General features: G+C 38.9%; 1 long non-coding RNA gene across 2 annotated transcripts in view; it reads left to right on the forward strand.

Moving 5' to 3' along the window:
• Positions 1-25,225, forward strand: part of LOC113260551 (uncharacterized) — a 167,995-nt gene that overhangs the window by 318 nt on the left and 142,452 nt on the right. The window contains exons 1-2 of one of the 2 annotated variants that reach the window (XR_008959894.1): positions 10-199; positions 2,311-2,461. This is a non-coding gene — a long non-coding RNA (uncharacterized LOC113260551). Of the gene's footprint in view, positions 1-9; positions 200-2,310; positions 2,462-25,225 lie in introns of those variants that run through there. The other variant, XR_008959895.1, reaches the window with a different exon arrangement.

Consider the following 25,225-nt stretch of genomic DNA (forward strand, 5'->3'; position numbering starts at 1 on the left):
GTTTTCGATTTGAGGTTACGTGAACGCGCGAGGCCTGTGGAAGGGGGAGGGCCAAACTTGCTCCATCCCTTTGTTCCCTGACTTGCTTCGTGAAAATGTTGAGTAAGGTGTTAGCCGAGACAGTACTGTTTTTAGTGGGGAAGGCTGCCGGCCCCGAGAAAGCCGAGTTGGTAGTTGTGAATGATTTTGTTTGTGCTTGGTAGGTAGCGGGCGCTCAACAAGTGTATGTTGAATTAATGGATTTATTTTTTTCCTTATGACACAATTAAGTGGGCTGTGACTCCACCCCAAGTCTGGTTAGGTAATTTCCTTTTTCCACAATACGTAGTCAACACAAGTTTGTCTTCTTTACATGCAAAAATTTTCTTACGCTTGATTTTTACACTTTTAAACATCACGTTTGCTAGTTGCACAATGTGGACGAGTTGGGATTTTTTAAACTTTGATAATGTACTTTACCATTCTATTTGATGTGCTGTATGGTTTATTTTTAAACTTCGAATTAATTAGCCTTTCGGTCTGCAAGTGTATATATTCATGCTACAGATAAATGGCACTTAGCATTTTTCATATTAAAAATCATACAGCGCATCTTTCTCACTGAGGAAGAAAAGGAAGAATAAATACACAAATGACTTCCTCAAACCTCTACCCTTTGCAGAATTAGACCCCTTACCCAGTCAGTGCTGTATAGCTTATAGCACCAAATAACTACCATTTATCTAGTTCCTTTTGCGTGTCTGGTAAGGTGCTCCTTGGTCTAGGTAAAGAATTGTGCTTAATTCTCCTAACATGTTTAGGGTATAGATGTCGTCCTCCAGTTTTGTGTAGTTTCAGAGCCCACTGAGACCTGAGCACATTAGGCTGGTATTAAATTGATGACAGGTTTCTCAGGTAACACCTATAGGGGATAATACCAACAAATCCAGTTTAGAGTAAAATTGAGACTCGGATTAAGTGCTTGGGAAAGGATAATATATTGTGTCAGAAACAGTTTTTCATACTTCAAAATTTTGCCTATATACAAAATAATTTCCCTAGTCTCCAACAGGTTTTGGGTTTTGTGCAATATCAACTTTATTTTTTTAAAGATTTTATTTATTTATTTAACAGAGAGAGCGAGAGAGGGAACACAAGCAAGGGGAGTGTGAGAGGGAGAAGCAGGCTTCCTGCCGAGCAGGGAGCTCGATGCGGGGCTCGATCCCAGGACCCTGGGATCACAACCTGAGCCAAAGGCAGATGCTTAACAGCTGAGCCACCTAGGCGCCTTGTACAGTATCAACTTTAGAACAACTGTGCTTTCTAAATTCTGCATGACCATGAGAAATAAGATATATAATTAAAGTGGCCCTGTACACATGATGTTTTGTGGCTAGTGGATGTGAATTTTTCCCCCACAAGTAATCAATTATTTAGGCATTGTGTAGCAGTAGCTTGTATGTCTTTCAGTGGATCAGAGCAAAAAAAATCAATTGGGAAAAAGTAATTATGACTTAGTACTGTGATCCATAGTACTTATATGATATAACATTTTACATTTGAAGGTGTGATGTAGGACAGATACCCCTTCCTCGGAACCAAAGAGAAAATGGTACTAAATACATAGTAATGTGATCTATATTAGCAGCACCAAAGGTTGGCTTGGGAGGGCTTTAACCCTTATCTCCTCCTCTAAACTCTGTCAATCAGCCCAAACAAACCACCCCAAATAACTTGCCATGTAGTGAAAATAGAAATTTTGCTATTGAAATATTTCTTCAAGCAAGATTCCTAGTCCTCCATTTCCAACCAGAATCCCAAGACTCTCTTTAGAATTTTTTGAGCTATCCACCTATCCACATATTAATGAACAATCATACAAAAAGTAACTACAACTAGGGGAGCAGTGAATAGTTAAGAGGTTGGGCTCTGGAATCAGAACTAATATAAGTATTGTCTTTGCCTTTGATTAGTTGTGAGACTTCGGGTAACATGTGACTTCTTTTGCCTCAGTTTCCTTAGCTACAAAGTGGCAACCAGAACAATTTCCTATGGGGTTGTTGTGAGGCTGAGCTGAGATCAAGTAAGCTAAGGATTTAGAATAATACCCCATTCAAAAATGGTGGCTCTAATCTCAATTTAGTAACCGTGCAAAAATAACAGAAGACATAACAGACATAACAAACATCAGATAAATCTCTTAAACTGTGTACGTACTTATAATTCTGATAAATAGAATACCAGAACCCAGGGAACATTATTGGTACATAACAAATGTCAGTTTTTGTTAGGAAACCTTCTCCCCATTCACTCTTTATTAATGTGTTTCAGAAATGTCTTCTGTGCTGCTTTGGAGCTGGAGTTGAGGTCTTGTTGATTACCTCCCATTTACCAGGATTACAGCAAATTAGATTTAACTGTGACTGGCATGCGAACTATCTGAGGTCGGACATGGATGAGGAATATTGCTATATAAACCACAGTGAGTTTAATTTCTCTTACGTAATGAGATTTTATGTGGTTGCCTTAATCATTGGAGACTTATCAATATGCACTTTATGGTACATTACCTTTTGGTTGGAAGATGAATGAGCCAACACCCAATCGAGGTACTTGCAGTGGAATCTTGGTTATTGGATGTATTTTTTTTTATTTTTTTATTTTTTTTATTTATTTATGTGACAGAGAGACAGCCAGCGAGAGAGGGAACACAGCAGGGGGAGTGGGAGAGGAAGAAGCAGGCTCATAGCGGAGGAGCCCGATGTGGGACTCGATCCCAGCACGCCGGGATCACGCCCTGAGCCGAAGGCAGACGCTTTAACAACTGCGCTACCCAGGCGCCCCAAGGTTATTGGATGTATTAAGTTAGTTCTGTGAGCCAGTGTGATATAAATGGTTTAGAAAGCTCTTGTGGGTCCATGTCTGTTCTAATGATGGATAATGTAAGCAACACTCCTGTGAGGGAACATTAGGATCTCATGTATATTTTCAGGTTCTTCTGGGACTCACCATTCTATAAACAATAAGCTTCTCAATGAGGGGAATCGCATCCTCCACCAGGTATTAACCTCTGTTTCTTCCTCCATGCTGGTGCTCTGTACCTCACAAGCAACAGTTGTGAATTCTAAGGCCCAAAATAAAGAGTCCCAAGGGAGAAGAAATTACTAGCTAATTGCAGCATCATAAGAATGCACGAGAAAGAGAACAAGTAGGAAGACAAGCCTACCAATTTTTTAAATCTTAGACAAGATCTTTAGCCAGTTTCTTATAGGGGAAGACAGATTTTGAAGTTACATCTTGATAAGTTTGTCGTAATTTGATGGAATTTAGATGCAGTGGGTAGTACAGAGTGATAGTTTTGGTGCTGTCCTCTTATAATGCATGAGTGACAGTGGACCAGTGGCACAAGAGCAGCAGCATTCAACCACAGTGACTCCTATAGCCATACACCTTCCAGGCCCGTTTCACAACGTCTCCTGGTGCCCGTCTGCCTGTGGTTACCCCCACTGGCAGCTCTCAGCATTTTCTCGTTTATACTTGTACTTGACTACACTCACTAGTATGTTGCTTTTAAAAGTATTTTCTCTAGCTATTTCATGTGTGACTTCTGCCTCTACCCAGGGCAGTGTGCTTACAATTTCATCTCCTGACTCAGTTTTTGGCACATACCAGGTGATTAGCACGTGCCAGCTGGCTGATTGAAACTTTACTCCAACGACTCTGCATTGTTGACCTTCGAGCCAGGCCCCTGTCTTTCGAGGGCTTCTTTTGAAAATAGCTTTTGACTTTATGAGTCAGAATCACTGTGTTAAAGGTTCAGGGTCACTTTGATTTAAAGTGGGTGAGGAGCTCATGTCTTTTTGTCATCAGTGTCATCTTTCCTACCCCCTTCTCCACACTATTTCTTTAACCCAAAAAAGAAATAGAAAACCATAAGAGTCCTTGGGGCAGTTTCAGGTCACCCAGTTTTAAAATGTTTGACATCTGGTTTTTTTTTTTTTTTTTAATTATTGAAATATAGTTGACATACAACGTTAAATTAGTTTTAGGAGCATAACATAGTGATTCGACATTCTGTATAGTACTCGTTATTGACCACGATAAGTGTAGTCACCATCTGTCACCACACGGTTATTACAGTATTATTGACTATATTCCCTATGCTGTATTTTTCATCTCTGTGCCTTATTTGTTTTATAGCTGGAAATTTGTACCTCTTAATCTGACATCTGTGGGCTTTTGACATCTACCCTTTTTCTTCTTCAAAATTATCTTGACAAAACTGACCTTTCTTTTCCATGTGACTAAGGACCGACTGGCCTCTACCAAGAATAAGCTTTCTGAGATTTTCATTGGAGTTGCATTGAATTTATAAGCCAATTTATTGTTTTTCCATTTATAAGGATGGCATATCTCTCTACTTACAACTTCTCATATTTTTTAAATTAGGTTTTATAATTTTTAAAAAAGATTTTATTTATTTATTTGACACAGAGAGAGAAAGAGAGAGGGAGAGAGCAAACACAAGCAGGGGGAACAGCAGGCAGGGGAGAAGCAGGCTCCCTACTGAGCAAGGAGCCCCATGTGGGCCCGATCCTGGGATCATGACCTAAGCCAAAGGGAGCTGCTCAATGGGCTGAGCCATCCAGGCACCCCTTAGGTTTTATAATTTTTGTGGAAAAGACACTTCTCATATTTTTTGAGATTTTCCCCAAGTTGTATTTTAATTGTATTGCTATTAAAAATTGTTTCTTCGAAAATGACATTTAAAATTATTTGTTGCTAGTGTTTAGTGTCACTAGTTTTGTATGTTCATCTTGTGTTTGACAGCCTTGCTATCTGTTCTTATTGGTTGTAAATAATTAAAAACAACAAAGAAATAAGCTCAAAACAAAAAGGTACTAATCATTTAGCTCTCATTTACAACTTTCAGTAGCTGCCTATTTCCCAGAGTTTGCAGGGTCCTTACTGACTAAAGCCTCTCCACAATCTGGCTTGAGCTGAATTTTCAAAGAATTTTCATTCTTTCTGCCCTTTCCACTAATTTCTTACAGGTCTATGAATGTTTACTGCTTTGTGACCACTCAGCTAGTTCTCTCGGCCTGGAAAGCCCTTACCCCTCCAATTTTGTGTGAGGAAATTTTACTAACTGCAGCCACATGCTGCCTCCTCCAGGGAGTCTCCTTGGGTTTCCCTGGTTGGAATCAATGTGCCATTCTGCTGTGTACTCTTGACCTCCACCCCTCTGCTATTAATATAAAAATCAAACTGTTTATAATTACATTTTACAATTTTAGGGTAAATAATCATCATGTAATATTGAAATTAGAATCTATTTGTATACTTATGATGAGGTTGTGGAATATAGGTGAGGTTCAGTGGGGTGGAGTCCGGAGTCATGACCAAGAAGGAATTCTTGAGATGTCTTTGGTCCAAAATGCCAGCTGCTGCCCTGGGGCTGTGAGGGGTGGCTGATTATATACTATGGGGATGGGAGAGTTAAGGAAAAAAGGAGGTTTCAAAAGGATTTTCATTTTTTTTTTTTTTTTTAAAGATTTTATTTATTCGACAGAGATAGAGACAGGCAGCGAGAGAGGGAACACAGGCAGGGGGAGTGGGAGAGGAAGAAGCAGGCTCATAGCAGAGGAGCCTGATGTGGGGCTCGATCCCAGAACACCGGGGATCACGCCCTGAGCCGAAGGCAGACGCTTAACCGCTGTGCCACCCAGGCGCCCCTGGATTTTCATATGTTAAAGACAACTCACAGGATACCAGAGGCCTTGCCATTGTCAAGTTAAGTTGTTTGTTCCTTAGGTAGGCATCAACATGAAGATAGTTGGGAACTTTCTGGAGGAACATTACATATCCCACCCAGAAGTGGGGGTGGGGAGAGGTTGCAGGGTGTCAGCTTGTGTTTTGTCCTCAGCTTGCCTTCTGTTCCCTCATCACTTATGGTGAGCACTGAGTAATGTATAGAATTATTGAGTGACTATATTGTACACCTGAAACTATCATAACACTGTATATTAACTACACTGGGATTAAAATAAAAGACTTAGTAATAAAGAAATTAGAAACTATTAGAAATGGTGGCAACGACATGATGTACTGTTTAAAGGGACCAGGTTTGGAGTCAGGCCAAGCTTAGATTTGAATCCTGGCTCAGCTACTTTGTATTCTTGGGCAATTTACTTAACATCTTTGAGCTTCAATTTCCTCCTCTTGAAAATGGGATTGCTTTGAGGATTAAATGATAATGCATATTAAATGTTTACCCTGATACCTGCCCATGGTAATTGCTCATTAGGGTTAGCCACTATTATCACGTGGTAGATGCTTGGTCGGTGTTTGTTGAATAAATGTAATCCTAATGCCTAGTTTACAGATGAAGAAGAGATTGAGAGGGCAATAACAAGCTTTCTCAAGGTCATACCTTTAGTTTGGGGCAGATCTGTAACACCTTTGTATGCTAGCAACCAGGTGAGAACTCTTTCCCCTTTATCAACATAAAGTAAATATAGTCTGTGTCCTCACTAGATTAAAAGCTTCCCAAGGCCCTCATCTTACTCACCTGTGTGCCCTACTTCTTGGCATAATGCCTTGCTTATGTTAGAGTCTCAGTAAATGTTGAGTGCAATTTAAGAGGGTTCCCATCAGAATCAAGAATAAATTAAGAAAATTCTTTCAGTTGGTGCATAGATTTGACTTTGCAGAAATTTGCTAAGCTCCAAAGTGGCGCATGATCAAGGGAGATCCTGATAAGGAAAAGCTTAATTTGAATATTATCGTGTTTGTAGGTGACAAAAATAACAAGCCACTTAAGCATCAAGATTTCTAGATAGAGTAAACATTTCATATACTTCCAAAGGAAGAGGATAAGGAATTCAGACACATTATTTTTAACCTGCAGTTTTACCCATGGCATTAATTATGAGCTTAAATTTGATTATGAAAGATAAAAAAGTATTGCCTTTATAGAAGTAATGGAATTTGATGAGTTGCTAATCATGAAGGTTAATTATTTCTTTGTGAGAGCAAGCAATTGAGGCACAGGTAGTTAATTCTGTTTTCAAAAATACAAGGAGGGATGGATTATCATGTCATTGTTTTTCATCTGAAAATACATAGAGAGATATTCATCTTTTTAGTAGCTTGCTTGGGAAATTACAGAATGTCTTTTTTTCCATAATTAAGATTTTGCACCTTTTCATATAAATTATAAAGCTATAGCCATGCACAAATAAATTAGTGTAGAACAATAAACTAGACAGATAGATGAGAGGTAAGTTATTACTATCAAATCATAGTATTAGTTCTCTCAAAATTTATTTTCCTCTTCAGAAATGACTTCTTATTTGCTTGCCCGTATTCCATGTGCAGGGATATAAAAGAGACATAGTGCTCACATCTCAAGACTATCACTTGCTTTTACCAAATCGTGCTTTAAGAAAGAATGAAAATATTGCATGGGAAATGACATAAAGATCTCATTCTAAAGCACTTTTTCCACTAATGAACTATACATTATAAGCCAGGAGATGTGTACATTTCTTTTCCGAACGTTGGGAAAAAAGAAAAGAAAAACAAGTGGTCCCTTTGATGAATAGCAAATACCTAATACCCTTCCGGCGTTGCTACATGAAGATCCAATTATCTCCCACATTTCTTAACTGTGTTTACAAACTGCTTGTGTATTCAAGTTAAATTAAAAGAAAGAAAAATCCAAATGAAGAAAAAAAGAAAGAACAAAGTAAAGTTGAAGTCCCGATCATTTTCATGCCCACATATTGTCGTGCTGGGAAAAAAATGTGGTAAAAAGTAGAGTTCAAATTCATACTTGCTCTAGGGCAGCTTGTGTACTGTCCAGCTCGGTCTGCCAAGTGCTTGTTAAAATTAATTATCATTCAGCAGCTTTCTCTAAGTAGAACTCCCAAAAAATATGCTTGGAGTGGAGAAATGCAAATTGGTTTATGAGGTAATTTTATACTCTAGGGACAGATTTTTTTTTTTCCATTTCACATTACTTCCTGTTGGAAAAGGTTCATTATTATTTATATAGCAGAACAAGCCCCAAAGCCAATTCATTTCCAACCTCATTGTCACTTTCTGCATTCTGAACACCACTAAATTCCCAAATGAGTAGGCTAATTCTTTCCTCAGAGAGCCATAAAACTTGCTTGGGGTATTACTAACTTAGGTGACAGCAGTTTATTCAAAATAAGTCTTATTCTCCAGGAATGTGTTCAAAGACCTCATTTCTCTGTGGCCTTAAATTCTGGTGGGAGAAAAGTAGTCTTGTCTCTTGCTTATCACTCCTGAATTGTTTCTTTGATCACCTTGGACCTATAATAATGGGAGCTGCTGAAATACTTCAGGGTGCATGCTTAGAAGACAATTGTTCTACTTACTTTGCATATAAGATGCACTTCTGAAAATATTTTTCAAGTGAATTTGGTTAACTAGATGACTAAATAGTACATTTAGTGTGATATGTTGTCATATTTCTATTTTGCGGTTAATCAAAATATTGTTACCTAATTAATTTCAGTGCAAACCTAATCAGGCCTTGTTTAGAACCAAACAGCAAAAACAACAAAACATTATTTACTCCCCTCCCTACCCCACCCCTATACCCTGACTCCAAACTAATGTAAGGAGGGTGATTCTTCTGGAGTGACTCGTTTAAGTGCTGTGAGATGAGTCCTGTGGGATGAGTTTGTCTTGTCTGCAGGATTCCGAGGCTAGCAGTAGAACCAGTAGGTTGAAGATAGATTTTCCATCTCAACATAAGAACTTCCTGAAAGAGTTGCACCAAGATGACAGTGGTAGAGATTTCCCCTCCTGGGAAGCATTCAGGGGCGAGCTAAGCTGTGTCAAAGTGGCCATTCAGGTAATAGATGGACAGTACAATCCTGAGAGTCTTGACAAATCACTCCTTCTAGGTTGTGTTCCCTCTTTAATTGCTGCGGCTGGCAGAGCATTTACAAAGTGAAACCCCTTTGTAGATGTAGGACAGGAACAGAAACTTACAATTCCTCTCTTGAGTCTGGTCAACCCACGCAGAGAAAACGTCCGTGAAAGCTGCCAAAGAGAAGAACTTCTTGAGATGATGAAAAATTTTAAATTGCCGAGGAATAAAATGAAGAAGTGAGACTTTTTAAATTGTGAATTTCAATCCAGCTCTTAATTCCGTGTACCAGTTCTGTTTTGAGGAAGGACTAAGATGACAGGAAGAACTAATTTTGCAGTGTTCTTCATTTTTTGAAAATTGAGTAGAAATGATGGGGCATGTCCTTCTTACCTCCTCACACCCCCCACCCCCACTTCTGAAAAATCAGTATAATCACGACGGTTCTGAAAAAAGCTTTTTCTACAGAAGAACTTTTGTGAGAAAGATTTAATTTATATGATACCCAAGACACATTTCAAGTTCTACTTCCTTGGAAGCCTTTCTGGACCGGTTCGGCCAATGGGATTTTCCCTGGTCTGGTCTAGAACATTTTTCCTTTGGTATTTACTTAGCACTGTTCTGCACTGTTGATAGTTATCTTTTTATGCATATGTGTTTTGTCTCACCTAAGATCATATTCTTGGTAGGCCCTGAGGGAAAGCAGTACAAAATCAGAGATGGGACCCTTATTCCAATGTAACTTATAAACCATGAGTTCTCTTCCTTCCCCACCTCCCACCAGTGAGTGCAGAGCATCATGTCTAGCACATAGATGCTTATAAATACTCATTGTGGCTGGTTTGAAAGGGTTACTATAGTGCTGAACACCAGGCTTTCTACATAGCAGGTAATCAATAAATAAATCAAAGTTAATTTAATGAATAGATAACACATTAACATGTTAAAAAATCCAAATGATATTAAAATTAATACACTGGCAAGTCTAGCTCTACCCTAGTCCTCATCCACTATATTCCTCCTGCCCTTTGTAGGAAACCACTTTCTTCTGTTTATTTTTTGTGTCTATCTGGTATCTCTTTATGAAAATGCAGGAAAATATAATTATGTATCCATATTACCTTCCTTTCTTTGATAAGATTCTCATACTCTGTGGCCAGTTTTGTACTTTTTTCATTCAACCATCTGTTTTCCTTCTGTGTCAGTGTGTAGAGGCCTTCCTCGTTCTTTTGTAAGAGCTGCAGAACATTCCATTCTGTGGCTGAACTGTAACGTTTAGGTGGACATGTGAATTGCTTCCAGGTTGATGCTATTACCAACTATTTTGTAATGAGTAACATGTGATTTTCTGAGTGCACAGGTATATCCTTAAGATAAATTCCCAGAAGTAGGATGCTAGAATAAATCCGATTATAATTTTAAAATATATTCCCAAATTTCCCTCCATAGGTATTATTTCACTCCCCCTGGTAGGGAATGAAGAGCCCATAATTCCTACAAATTTGCCAACCAGATGTTTAATCAAACTTGGATGTTCGAAGATGTGATAGGTGAAATATTGTAACTTAGTGTAGTATGTTGTTGCTGTGCTTTTATTGTGATCACACTTGAAATCTTTTCATATGTTTCAGGATCATTTGCATTTCCTTTTTCTGCCTGTTTTATATTTTGGCCATTTTTTTTCTACTGGATTTTTGGTCTGTGTGGGGTTTTTTTGTTTTGTTTTGTTTTGTTCTGTTTTCCAGCAACTTAACTGCATCCTGTAGAGATTAGCCCTTTGTTTATAGAATGAGTTGTAATTAATTTCCTAGTATTTTATTTGTTTTTTGATTTTGTCACATAGTTTTTTGTTTGTTTCTTTTTTTTAGTATTATTTTTGTGTAGCCGTATTGGTTGATATTTCTGTTTGTTTTATGACACCTAAATTGTGAGTCATAGTTGGAAAGGCCTTCCCTACTCTAAGGTTATAAAAAGTTCTCTGTATTTCTTATAATTCTTTCATGTTTTGTTTTAAATGTTTGATCTATGCGGAGTTTATCCTGGTATATAGTGTGAATTCGGGATCGAACTTCCATCTTTTATTCCTTAGAAAGTCACCCAGTAGTTATTCTTTGAAGGGGAGCCAGTTTTGCCACCCGAAAATATGCCACTTTGGCGTATGGATTATCTTGAGCTAAAGTCAGTCAAGACCTGGCAGACTTCAGAAAAACTTTGACCTCTCCCTCAGCTTTCTAAAAGAATTTAGATAGGGGATCTGGCCCAGAAAGAGAGCTATTACCAGTGATAGGTTTTTATCTGAGTAGCTTATCTATATGGCAGGGCAAACATCTAATTACCAACATCTGCTCCTCTTATTGTCCTCTTATTTACCCTTCTCCCTTTTGAAGTCCCAGGCCCCTGTCTGATTTCTCAGCTCAGGTCGGCATATAAGCCTTAACTGCCGGATTTGCCCTTGAGTCTCATATCTGTGTGGCTCCTGTACATACGAAATTAAATTTGTATTTCTCCTGTTTATCTGTCTTATGTCAATTTAATTATTAGATCAGCCAAAGAACCTAGAGGGAAGAAGGGAAAATTTTTCTATCCCTAAACCTTAAATATGGATTAATTGTAAATGGCCGTTAATAGCCAACCCAGTAGATTGATTTGGTTAATCCAGAGAAACAACTGATCACATCAGCAACAACAGGACCAAACCAATGAGCAAACACAAGAGTAACAAAAACCAAATTAACAGATTCTTTGAGTTTATCCTTAACCTGTATTTGATCTTCGTGAAATGGTTTAAAAAGAGTTCGGTTACACCTTGGTCATAACTGTGATACGCCTGGCACTGTGCTAGGTGCTTCACAGGTGTTACCTCTTATCTGGTCAGTCCAAGTCAGGTGGATTTTATTAGCCTCATTAGACCCGTGAGAAATTGAGCCTCAGAGAAGTGAAGCAATTTTCTCAGGGCCCATTACTAAAGAGTGTTGGAGTGGAGTTTTGATCTAGGTATAAGGTTATAAAGTCAAAGGTCTTTACATTTTCGGAAGACAGTGAACTCCATTGTGTGAGATATATGTAAGGGAAGTAAGGACACCTGATAAGGAAATGATGTATTTGTTAGACACATGCAAAACCACAGTCTGCTTGCTTCTGCTTACCAATGCTTTTGCATTTGTGTAGTTCAATTGTAAAACCAAAAATGACTGTATACAGGGTGTACTGCAGTGCCTTGTAAAAATTACTTTCCTAATGCAGAAGGGTAAAGAGCAAAGGCATTTAAGCTTGTCACATATCTTTTTGGCTTTCTGCTGATTTTTAGGTAAGATTACTTGACTATGAAGCCATCATTAAAAACTGAAGATCTAGTCTATACAAAAGTGAAATAATTTTTCCATCACCAGGAGTGGGTAGTCCAAGTCACGCATTGACTGACTTGAGGATGAATATAAAAAGTAAAATAATGTTTATGACCAGATAACTTGCTAGTTTCTTGACATAAAAAGGGCCCAAATGCCTAGCTTTGTGTCTCAGTTTTAGTGTTTTATTAGATTCTTTCTTTGATAGTTGAATTGTTCATGTATTTCCATAATGCATTATGTTTTAACATAAACCTAAAATAAAAATGCATATTTTCAAAATTATCTGTTAATCCCTGAAGTCTCTGGGGCCTGTCCATTAGGCTGTGTTAGGCCAGGTGTTGGGGCACCTGTGGCAGTGAACACACAGGAAGATCCGGGGCTCACTATCAAATCTATGATAAGCTGTCCATGACTGTGTTGCCTAGGCCAGGAGGTGAAGGCACAACTGGGGAGACTAAGGTCTTAGCCAGGCTGAATGCGAGGGGCATTCAGTGAGCAATCCGATCAAGTAGTCAAGGGAACAAAAATAGAATCTCGAGTGTGAGGTACAGACACTGCTCACCAAGAAGCAGGCAGATTATTTCAAATGTTTTAGGAAGTTAGATCTGAGAACAGTTCACTTTAGGAGAGTCTAGTCTATGGGTGCAAAGACAGGCACTTCTTCTCGAAGTTGCCTTTTGTATATGTATGCCTGTAAAGTGTACATTAATAGTATTTTGCAACTTGCTGTTTTCCATGCAACATTGTGTTTTTAAGATATATCAGGTTAATGTTACATATTGTTTGGGGTAGATAGAAAGAAAGTAAAAGAAAAATAATGCATGGCCCAGATGCACACCAACTTTGAGAGGCAGGGGGAGAGGGATACAGAGATCGGGAGAAAAGTTTTAAGTCTGCGTAAGTGGTTGTATTATTCTTTGTGCTTTTCCATGTATTTGAAATATTTTATATCTTTCTTAATTTTTACTATTAATTGTGGTAAAATATCCATAACAAAATTTACCACTGTTAAGTGTATAGTACAGTATCATTAAGTCTATTCACATTGTTGTACTTCCAATCTCCAGGATCTTTTTGTCTTGCAGAACTGCAACTCTGTACCCATTAAACCACAACTTCCCACTTCCTGTTCTTCCCAGCCCTGGCAAGCACCATTCTACTTTCTGTTTCTATTAATTTCATTACTCTAGATACCACTTGCAGTATTTGTCTTTTTATGACTGGCTTATTTTACTTAGCGTCATGTCTTCAAGGTTCATGTATGTTGTAGCATGTAGAATTTCTTTCCTTTTGAAGACTGAGAAGTACTCCATTGTATGTATAAACCACATTTTGTGTATCCATTTGTCCATTGATGGACACTTGTGTTGTTTCCACCTTAGAGCTACCGTGAATAATGCTGCTGTTAACATGGCTGTACAAATATCTCTTTGAGACCCTGCTTTTAACTCTCCTGGGTATATACCAGAAGTGGAATTGCTGGATCATATGGTAATTCTGTTTTCAAAATTTTTTTTTTTTTTGAGGAATTGCTGAACTGTTTTCTACCATGACTGCTTCATGTACATTCCTACTAATAGTGGACAAAGGTTCCAGATTCTCTGTATTTTTGCCAATACTTGTTATATTCTGGTTTTGTTTGTTTGTTTCTTTTGGTGGGGGATAGTAGCTATTCTGATGGATGTGAGGTGTTATCTCATTGTTTGCGTTTGCATTTCCCTGCTGATTATGTATTTTTCTGAAAAGATTCTGGTTGTGAATACAGGGAAGGGAGATGAGTTGGGACTGGGGCAGTGTTGAGGCCGGGGTGGGAAAGACATGGGCACAGTTGAGCAGGGAGAGAGGAGAGAAAAAGGCTGAACCCTTCCAGGTACCCAGAAGATGCAGAGGTTTCTGTGAGTGATAAGGACCTGAGTGAGTTGAATGAGCAAAGAAATGAGACAGAGACTGGAGGTATTGCCTGAGATAAGTAGGAATGATTCAGATACAGGAAAGGCAAAGCAAGCACCATAATTCCTCGTAATTAGTTATATTTTCAGTAAAACTGAGTTGAAAGACATTACTTGGTAACTGCCAGTAATAGTTAGGCTCCTTTCACCAGTCAGAAAGCAGGTATCATATACTTTAGCGTGTTTGAATCTATCAGACTTCTAGAATGATTCATTCAGTGAAATAGTTTAGACATAAAAAAAAGTTCAATGTGTATCTTGTCTGTCAGAGGGGTCTGTGCATGAGGAGAGTTGGGGCAACGACTTATCTCTGGTATAGTATGTCTCTTGCAATCCCCTGGGGAGATATTCTACAATTTGCCCAGAGAAAAAATAAAGCCTAGAATTTACCAAAGGATGAGTATTTTTCAGTCAGTAGGGGATTGCATGCTTCCTGATGAGCAGTGTCTCTAAGGGTGGATTTGGGAGTTGTTTTAGTTTCCTAGGGCTGCTGTGTAACACATTACCACAAACTGGATGACTTACCGTAACACGACTTTATTTTCTCACAGTTCTGGAGGCCAGAAGCCCAGAATCAAGGTGTTGGCAGGGCTGTACTCTCTCTGAAGGCCCTAGGGGACAGTTTTTTCTTGCCTCTTCCAGCTTTGGGTTGCTGTTGGGATTCCTTGGCTTCCTTGGCTCCTGGCCACATGATTCCAACCTCTGCCCCTACAATCTCACATTACTTTCTTTGTTTGTCTTTAGGACATCTGTCGAAGAATTTAGGGTCCACTTGCATAATATGGGATAACCTCATTTTAAGATCCTTAATTTAATTATGTCTGCAAAGACCCTTTTTTCAAATAGAGTGACATTCATAGCTTCTAGAGATTTGAACATGGATGTACCTTTTGTGGGGGCATTATTCAAGTGCAAAGCCTTCGTGAGGAATACCAGCCCTTACCCTCTGACCTGAATCTACCCTGGGAGTGGGAAGAGATATTGGGGACTCCATGCTTTCATTTGCTTTTTAACAGGCACCACCCAGAGTCAGTGATGGAGCAAGCAAAGTTGGCATGTAAGTCAATTTAATGTCCCCCACATATTGTTGGTCATAGAATTTCAGACAAATGTTCTGAGTGCTCATTTTCGACTGGTTCCCAGGGACATAGTCCTCTTTTTTCATCCTTTTCTCATCACCTCTGTCCAAAACTGTACCCATTCATGGAGTCCTGCCTGTTTGGTGCTGGGGGCAGGAAGAGGGTAGTACTTACTGAGTCTCTCTCAGTCTTCAGTAACCTGGATAACCTGAGATAGAAGAATCCAGCATCCGTACCCTAAAACTATCCTGTTGGAACCTGCTTACTGAAAGAGGTCATTTTCACTTGTGGGTGTCTCCTGAACAGTATAATTCCAGGACCAGTTATGTGTGTTAGGACAGCAAGTCTACAATTTTACAGAAACTATTTTACTTCAATAGAAACGTCTTTATACCAACACAAGATTGATATTTCTGATTTTCATGTTTAGTGCTCTTCTTTGAGATTGACCAGAAATTGTTATTTCTATAGAGATATATTCTATTCTGATAATGCTAGAGAACAGATAATGACTTGGGAGAACATCAAGATTAATGCTTCTAGGGTCAACATTTACCATGTAGTCAATGTAATATTAAAGCCCCTAGTGCAGCTTACATGCAGGCAGAATAAATCCCCCTTCTTTTTTTTGGTCAACAAATAATATATTACAGGAAATCCCGTATCTGTTGCATTTATTTTGTAAACTTCTCTTTCATTCGAGGATCATAGCACATATACAGAAGAATGCACGATTCAGGTGCACAGCTCAGTGAATTATCACAAAGTAAACACACCTGTGTAATCACCAGCCAGGTCGGGAAAAAGCACATTGTCTGCCTTCCGGCCCCTTCTCTATCACTGCCCCTTCCCTTCTCACCAAAAGTGGTAGCCACTGTTTTGATTATTAACCAGATGAGTTTTGCCTGCATTGGAATTTGATGTTGCATATGTTCTTTAAGCTTTTTTTAATCAAAGCATCTGGAAACCATTCCTTTCATGACATCCCATCTCAGAGGCAGCATAATTGTTTCTTTGTAGGTAAGTCTTTGTTGGGAAGATGAATAGCTACCCTATAAATCATTATCATAAAAACTTATTTGTAATTCACGTGAGAAGCCAGCATGAAGAGTAACATCATGACCTTGTGATCTAACAGATGTACACAAATGGAATTATTAAAAATAAAGATAAATGAGCCCTGGAATTCTCAGTTTATGAATTATCTGGTTTTCTTTGCTCTAGACTTTCTCTCTTGATAGTAAGGTGACTCTAACCTTTGGGACACAGTAGCATTCTTTTGATGAGTTTGCTTTTTTCTTTCTACCACTTGGTCTCTTGTTCGAATCCATTTTCCCTAACAACATGTTTCAGTGTCTAATGGTTTAAAAAAGAAATGACTTCAAAGCCAATAATATGTAGAGAGGCTTATATTTGGTGACATACTTCTAAAATTATGACTGATCCAGGTTCCCACTAAAACATGTGAGTGTTGTATTTACCCAATTCCAAGAGGGAAATCAGGTGGGAGATGCAATGAAGAAGGAAAAAGAAAGACCACACTGAGTGTACAGTCAGGTGTCAGGTACAATCTAATTTCAGAAATGTTGAAATGTGTGTGTCGGGGGGCGGAAAGTGGATCTTAGAATTCAGGAGCCATATTATTGCCATTTGCTAATGATCTCCGTAGGTGATATTAGCTAGGGGTGATGTGGTGATGTTAGAGTTTTCTCTAAAAATAAAAAAGAGAAAAATCAGAAAGTCACTCTGGAAATTTATATTGCTGTCCATCAGCTATTATTGGAGGTCAGAACAGGTTACCCTTTAGAGCTAATGGGGACATTTGTGCGTCGTGTCATTTCAGGAGTTCTACAGAAACTGTACTTGCCCCCAAAGCATTTGTCCCATGCTACCTTAAAACACCTTTTGGGTCAGTCTTTGAGTACTGGTTATATAAGATACCTGGAAAAGGAAACCAGTTCCTGGGTTTCCCCCCTCGCTTTCCCTTAGTTCATCTGCATGCCTTAATCATATATGTTAGCCAGTTGTCGCTATTACAAGCACAGATCCTGACTTTATGGGAACACGGTGCAAAACAGACCCCTCTGTACTTCCTGACTGCAAGCTCAGTTTACTGAGAATAGAAAACTCCTTGCAGGCCTGTGAGTGCTTTATTAATGTACAGGGAGTTTCCCAAGAGTATAGAAGAGAAAGCCCAATGGGCCAGTAAACTCCTTCTTCACCCTGTATGTCCAACTTTGAGTACTGCCTCTTTTGTGTGAGGTTTTAGAAGTGATCAATAAAAATCACTATTTCAAACTGTTTCACTTTGACTTTCTAGTAAATGGATGTATTTAACAGTACCATTTGCCATATTATAAATATCTGAGATTACTTTCTTACATTTTTCTTTAAATCAGTGTTAGTTTTTGAAATGTGATTTATTTTAAAGGAAGATTTTATATCATTTCTGTAAATAGAAAAACACTATCAGTTCCCATAAATAAAAGATAAATGTTAAATAGATGCATACCTTTATTTTTAACAGACCAAGTGCGAGGGGAAGGTGGGGTAGGGGCAGAGGGAGAGGGAGAGAGAGAATCCCAAGGAGGCCCCGTGCCCACTGTGAAGCCCAGCTCAGGACTCGATCCCACCACCCTGAAACCATAACCCGAGCTAAAATCAAGAGTCAGACGCCCGGGGCGCCTGGGTGGCACAGCGGTTAGGCGTCTGCCTTCGGCTCAGGGCGTGATCCCAGCGTTCTGGGATCGAGCCCCACATCAGGCTCCTCTGCTATGAGCCTGCTTCTTCCTCTCCCACTCCCCCTGCCTGTGTTCCTTCTCTCGCTGGCTATATCTCTGTCAAATAAATAAATAAAATCTTTAAAAAAAAAAAAAAAAAAAAGAGTCAGACGCCCAACCAACTGAGCCACCCAGGTGCCTCAAATAGGTGTATACCTTTAAAACCACCTCCCACTTGGGGAAAGGGCTTAGAAGAGTAAATCTGGGACTTGGAACCAGAGGATCAGAGTTCTGATCTCTGCTCTGCTACTTGTGAGTTCTCTGGTTTGGGGTAAGTCACTTCTTTGCATCCCAGTTTCCTCCACAGAAGGAGGGGTGGTGGGTGTGGGGGGGTGTGGGGGGATGATAATAATGCCCACTGCAAAGGGTTATCATAAGGATTAGAAATGACACTTATAATATCTGGCACAATTTTAAGTGCAGGGACTCAGAAGTTGACGATTATTTTTATAATTATATCCTTGGTATTAGTATATCAAGTTGTTTATCTTTGCTGTCGTCTGAAGCTTTCCCTGCCTGCCTTCCTTTCTCTCAAATGATGTTGGATAAATCAAGTTGCAAAGGAAAGTGGTGGTTCCTTTCACTTTTAAGCCTAAAGTCAAGCAAGTGTGGCACATGGAGTTCACGTTAAATGCAAATGCCCATTCATCAGTAGTTGGTGCCTGGTTGCCTTTACCGACAATGGTTGTGATAGCGGTGCTGTGATTGAGTAATGCTGGCTGTTGGCCCCGAGCACGGAAGGCCAGCGGCTGGTAGTGCTTATTTAACATTAACTCCTGCCTCCTTTTCACCTAGCCCTCTTAGCCATCTGCCTCCTGTGAGGTGCCTCCAGTTCAGGGTGGACTTCTTCCTCAAAAGAGCTCCTCAGAGTCACTTCAAGTAAATTACACTCATTAAGTCAGTTTTCCATCCTAAAATAGTCACCTAAAATGAAGGCCCTCTCAGGCTCCTCTGATACTATCACCTCTTTCTCACTCCTGCAGAATAACTCACCTTCCAGTCCAACTAATTCTTGTGAGAGAGAAAAAGAGCTGTCAGTGTAATTGGGGCTGTTCTATCACTTCCCTTGCTCTGTGATCTATCTTAAAGTTTTAGCAGGTACAATTCCAAGGAGGCTGCGTGAAGGTGAAGTGTGTGAGGCCTGTGCTTTGGTTGGTGCTGAAGTCCCCACAGCAGCTTGCTGGATGCTCATTTACTCAGCCCTGCAAATCGTCTTGGCAATGGGAAGTACCACCAGTAGTGACATATGGAAAATCATGGTACCTAAAAGACCTTATGATACTGCCCCTTCTTTCCAGCTCATACTCTGGAGTGAACCAGTAAACAATCATTAAAACAGGAGCAAAACTATTCTTCTGGGGTTTAAGGCTCTGTCCTACTAGGAAAAGAATACTATGGAAGGAAACTTGATGAAAAATACTTAGTAGAACTTCACTTTTAAATGATGTTTGATGCCAACGGATTCTGAAAGCCTGACATCAACATTTCTAATATTTGTCCATTACTGCTTAATACAGTAGGTTAAGTGTGGCTTCAGGGAGCTCAGAATTGCTCACTTCCAAGGAACGAGCAGGATGGTCATTATTTCTCTTATTACTTCTCCTTTAGTATTTGTATTGCTCTTATCATCCACAGACTGCTCCTTGGTAATTTTTATTACTAACAAACCCATAACCTGATGGGCTTCTCTGGAAATAGAGGGTACTGTGAAGTCACTCAGGATATAGTTATGGTGCTGATGGGATCAATTAAAATGAATCGTAGCCCAGGGAAAGGTGCTTTGTGGAGCATCACAATGTGACAAAGACAAGTTTAAAAATAATCGCTTATTTTATGACCACATTTCACAATCTTGTTCACCCAGATATTTGTGACAGTCACATTCTGTGCCAACATAAAGACTGAGATAGAGGAAGACTGGCAAACATTATGATTTAAAGGGAATTGATGTTTATCGATGAACACTTCATCATTTCCAGGGGCTTTCAAGAAAAGACAGCTTCTTTTATAGATAACGAAAGGGGACTGTTAATTCAGATGGCATCATCTGAAAGTGTTTCTAAGCCTCCTACATACTTTACTTTCCATTTTCTTCTTCCCCTCCATGTTAGAAATCACAGCATCTCTGTGTGATAGCATTTGAAAATGACGCCTCCCCCCCCCCCCATACACAGACACAAAAACAAAAAACAAACTGACTAAAGGGCAAGGTTAATTGGATATGTGAGAATATGCTGTTATTTCATGTTGAATTGGCTATTGTGGTATTAGTTTGTAATATTATTTGGAAATCTGAATTTAATGATGGTGTAAGAACCTTCTAATATGACGAGAGGTTTAAATTACTCACTGCTAGAGTTTTCTTTCTTTATTTCAGCTTTTATCCAAAATTTCCCTTACCCAAACCCTTTCAAAGATTGCCTTACTTCTGAAGTACTCCAAACCTCTGCCTGGCTTTAAAGACTTAATCTCTTTGTACTCCCTCTATTTTTCTCCTCCTCCATCTTCACCAAGTTGTTCTCTGTAATCCCCCTAAACTGTATCTTCTCCTCCCTCTGTTCCCATTCTTACCTTCTCTCCCCACTTTCATCCCATCAAAACCCATTTCCCGGATTTGACATGCCTTTTATCCTCTCTGGCTCTCCAAGTTCAGCAAGACGTATTCAAGGTCCATTTCTTCCAGGGGACCCAGATTACTCCATTCTCTACTAAGCTCCCATTTGTCTGAAATACAATTTTTTTTTTTAAAGATTTTATTTATTTATTTGACAGAGAGAGAGACAGCCAGCGAGAGAGGGAACACAAGCAGGGGGTGTAGGAGAGGAAGAAGCAGGCTCCCAGTGGAGGAGCCTGATGTGGGGCTTGATCCCAGGACCCCGGGATCATGCCCTGAGCTGAAGGCAGATGCTTAATGACTGAGCAACCCAGGTGCCCCTGAAATACAGTTTTTTAAGAAAAGATTTTATTTATTCATTTGAGAGAGAAAGAGAGAGGGCACAAGTGGAGGGGCAGAGGGAGAGGGAAAAGCAGACTCCCCACTGAGCAAGGAGCCTGATGCAGGACCCTGGGATCATGACCTGAGCCATGAAGGCAGACACTTTTCAGACTGGGCCACCCAGGCACCCCTGAAATACAGTTTTTAAAGCCATGTTCTCTAACAGAAATAAAATACAAAGCATATATGTAATTTTATATTTTCTAGAAACAGGTAACATGAATTTTAATGATATATTTTATTTCATCTGTTATTTCCAAATTATTTTCATTTCTGCATATAGTCACTTTAAAATTATTCATGAGATATTTTAATTTTGTTCTAAGCCTTAGAAATTTAGTTTATATTTTATACTTACAAACTATCCCAATTTGGGCTAGCCACATTTCAAGTGCTCAATGTGGCAAGTGACTACTGTATAACAGTGAGAGTTTAGAGTCTGTACCACATTTTCCAGCTTTCAAACATGTACTTTCGTATTTCTTCTTTTCACCTGAATCAAATTGCAAACAACTCCTTGAAGTTGGAGGCCGTGTTTCTACTTCCTTTGTCTTCACACTTCATTCCTGAGTGTATAGTAAGCTGTTATTAATTGCCTATTGATGGATTGGTAATGGTATTCTTATTTGTGACTCCTGTTTAAGTAACGGTAATATTTACTTAAGCATACTTACTCCCACTACAACTTCCTCATGCTTGGAATTTCCTTTTTTCCCCCCATACTTACCTTATGATCCAGTGACATATTACCTCTGTTTTGTTAGATTTGAATCTTTTGGTATATGTTGGATGGGATTATAGGAAATAGATGTGCATTATTTGCAGTTCTGTTGCACTAGAGAGCAGTATTTTCACAAAATACTCGTTATTCACACAACTTGGACAAAATAGGATTTATAGATGAAATCAACAGGATAATTGCTTCCATTGCTCTTTATTACTTTCCTAACAGAGGCTGGACAAAGACTCAACAAGAGTCTCCTGATCCCGGGACCCAACTGTGAAGCAGAGGCTTTCTGATTTGATTGCATAATGGCAAAGACACAGTTTTACAAGCTGAAACCAAATCACCGGGATAGAGATAGCTTGCAAAATTGCAGGGAGGGAAAGTTGCGGGGGAAGGGAAGGAGACCTTGGAGCAAATGGGGGTAGATGGGGGAGCTGAAAGATGAGGGGGATTCCAGACTATGGCAGGGGTGCCAAAATGGAGGAAAGCAGAAGGAGAATATAAACCCCAACTATTGCACAGTTTTATGAACAATGTACTGATGTGTACTGTTTCTAGCCCTCTCATCAACTTAATTCAAGGCAAAGGTCTCAAGGATAGAATGTTAGAATTATAATTCTAGAACTGTGCCCAATAAACAAGAAGTCAAAATCCATGGTTTTTCTCATCACATAAAATTGTCATATTAAAGTTACAAATGTTATCTCCATAGAGTCTAATGTTTAATGTATCTCATGGTCTTTATTAAGAATCTGTCAATTGGTCCCTAAAAGGCCCATTTTTAAAATTTTAATTATTGTTTCTGTTTCTTACTGGTAGTATCGGTCTTGGTTCCCTGTTAGCTTTCTCCCCGTATGATAGCAAATATGTCTGCTACTGAACAGAATTGCTTCACTTGGCTTAATTTTACATTAAAAAATTTCCACATTTTAAACCTTTGGTACCTTCACATGTTAGTAGCATTTTGACAACAGGGTCTTTTAATATCACAGCCAATTCACTGAAAGCAAAAGTACAAGTCAGGACCACATTGCTTCAGATGAGGGGCTTGGGAGTTCACCATAACCAAAGTGTGAAAATTCTCTTCCAGCTTTTCCCGCTGACCTTTTTTCTCTTAGGATCTCCTCCTGCCTTGGCCAACTCTCTAATCCTGAGTACAGGCCTAGCACGTGTTCATGCCGACCTTTGAAGGGCCTGGGAAACACCCCTGTCTCAATACCACTAGCTAGCCGATGGCTGGCATTCAAAATAAAGGCAGCTTACATATTTTGTCAGTGGAAATGGAAATGTCCACAGGCGGAAGATTTTGCTTTTTAATACTTTGTATCAGTGTTTGGTAGAGTATAATTTGCAGATTGGGTTAGTCCATGATGTTTATGTTTTCTATGTTACATTTGTTTTGATTTCATTTCTTTGAAATGTAATTTTAAGGTTCTTAAAGCCAATAACAAAAAAAATTAAGACTTGTATTTTGTATATCTTTGATTTTTAAATTTCATTTTCTCATAATTTGTTTTTATTGCATTTTATGAAAGTATTGGCTTCCATGGACCCTCTGTCATAGATAGTTTGAAAAACACTAATATTATTACTTGTAGAAAGTAGGCAAGGGATGTTTTCCATATGAGAGTAGATTTTGATAGGAGATAGAAGAAAGGAAACACAGAGCTCTAGACACTGAGAGAATAAAAGAGAAAGAAAAATTGTTTCAGTGTAGAACATGGTTGCCCTCATTATTTGACCTGAGTTAGCCCCTGCATCAGTTAGCAAATCTACTACAAACTTTTACTGAATGTACAATGTATTCTGTGCTAAAGGCATTGTCCTTGGTGCTGAAAGGGATGGGGGTAGTCCTTATTTTCCTCTTGTTAAAGCTTTAGTCCAGGCTTCCCAAACTTGGCTGCTATATATCAGAATCACATGGGAAGCTTTATAAGAAGTATAGATTCCTGGGCTCCATCTGAAAACCTACCCATTCAACATCTCTGTGGATGGCATCTCTGAAGCTGTATTTTTAGAAGGTTTGGGGTGATTTTGATGTTTGGCTTGTGTTGGGTAGAACTTAGGTCTTGGTCACCCCTTGAAATGAGTTAAAGTAGAGTTAGGAAGCAATAGAATATGAAAAATGTAATAAATTCAGCAAGCATTTATTTATTACTCTACTCTTCCACGTGGTGGATACAAGCAAGTTGTTCTAATTAGATAATTAATGCTAGATGCTATAACCAGAACACTCACATCTTAGTGGCTCGGTATAAAAACTTTATTTTTTGCTCTCATAGAATCCGATGAAATGTTCTTGGTTGGGCTGGTCTCCTGGTGAGCTCTTCTCAAAACAGTGGATCAGAAATCCAGGCTCTTTTAACTTAGTACCCAACCATCCTTACTACATTCCTTCTTGAGCTGACTGTTTAGAAGTACTCACAACAATTTAATAAGATGAAAGGAGGCAGGTAAATTAGATCTTCCTGAGTATCCAGGAAGGAAAGGAAATGTTTTGGTGAATACATAGTATTCATACATACATAGCCATTCCAAGGAGTATGGTAATAGAGGCCATTTGATTTTGTATCACAAAGTACATCATCAGTACCTCTAATAATAGGTAGAAATTGTTTGCTTCCTATGGGGTCTCCAAATGCTGCTGTGGCTGTTCTACATTTTAGATATATTGAGGTCAAGGATTCTCCTCTGATCTACCTTATATTGTCTTTGATAGAGAAAAATTTCTTAATATGCAAAAGACAAGCAGTATTTTTAGTGAAATCAGGGAGTCTTACTCTCTAAAATCTGACTAAACCATGTAAAAAATAAAATCTCCAATCTTGAACTCATGAATTTCGCAGTATCTTTGGGAGATAAGTCATCACTCATCCTTGAAATATTAAGAGTATAGTATCGTATATAATAAAATACTAGTATAAAAGGTGGAATAGCTTAGGATCCAGGATAGCATAGAGAAGACAGAGATCTGTCTGGCTTGAAGAATCTTTGAAGATTTTACTGATTTTATGATGCCTGGTGGCAGTGCAGAAGCAAGCTAAACCTTAAATCTGTACAAAAGTAACTTATGAAAAGCTTTTCCAGATGATATCACATGTTATGCTCCCCAGTATTCTCAAAGCTCCATCCTTTCTCATTACCATTCCATTTCATCTCCTTATAACAGTGTCTTTAAGGACGTTTGGCAGGGGGATGGTAGGAATCTTTGTCTTTATATTATATTCCATGATACACAGTCGTGCCAGTGTATTCATTGGATTTGAATATCTACAGCTATTCTAGTTTTCCACGTGCCTCATATTTTAAAACCAACATTGAGTCTTGATGCCCAACAATCAAAATATAGGAAGAAGGGAGAGGACAAGACTAGAATGTTGTGCTTTATAGTCTGATGCCTTGAATTGGGTATAAATGTGAGTTTTCTGTAAAGCTTCTTTAATATTAATTTTTCTCAGATT

This window comes from Ursus arctos, unplaced genomic scaffold (genome assembly GCF_023065955.2).
Source record: "Ursus arctos isolate Adak ecotype North America unplaced genomic scaffold, UrsArc2.0 scaffold_18, whole genome shotgun sequence".
Taxonomy (NCBI): Eukaryota; Metazoa; Chordata; class Mammalia; order Carnivora; family Ursidae; genus Ursus; species Ursus arctos.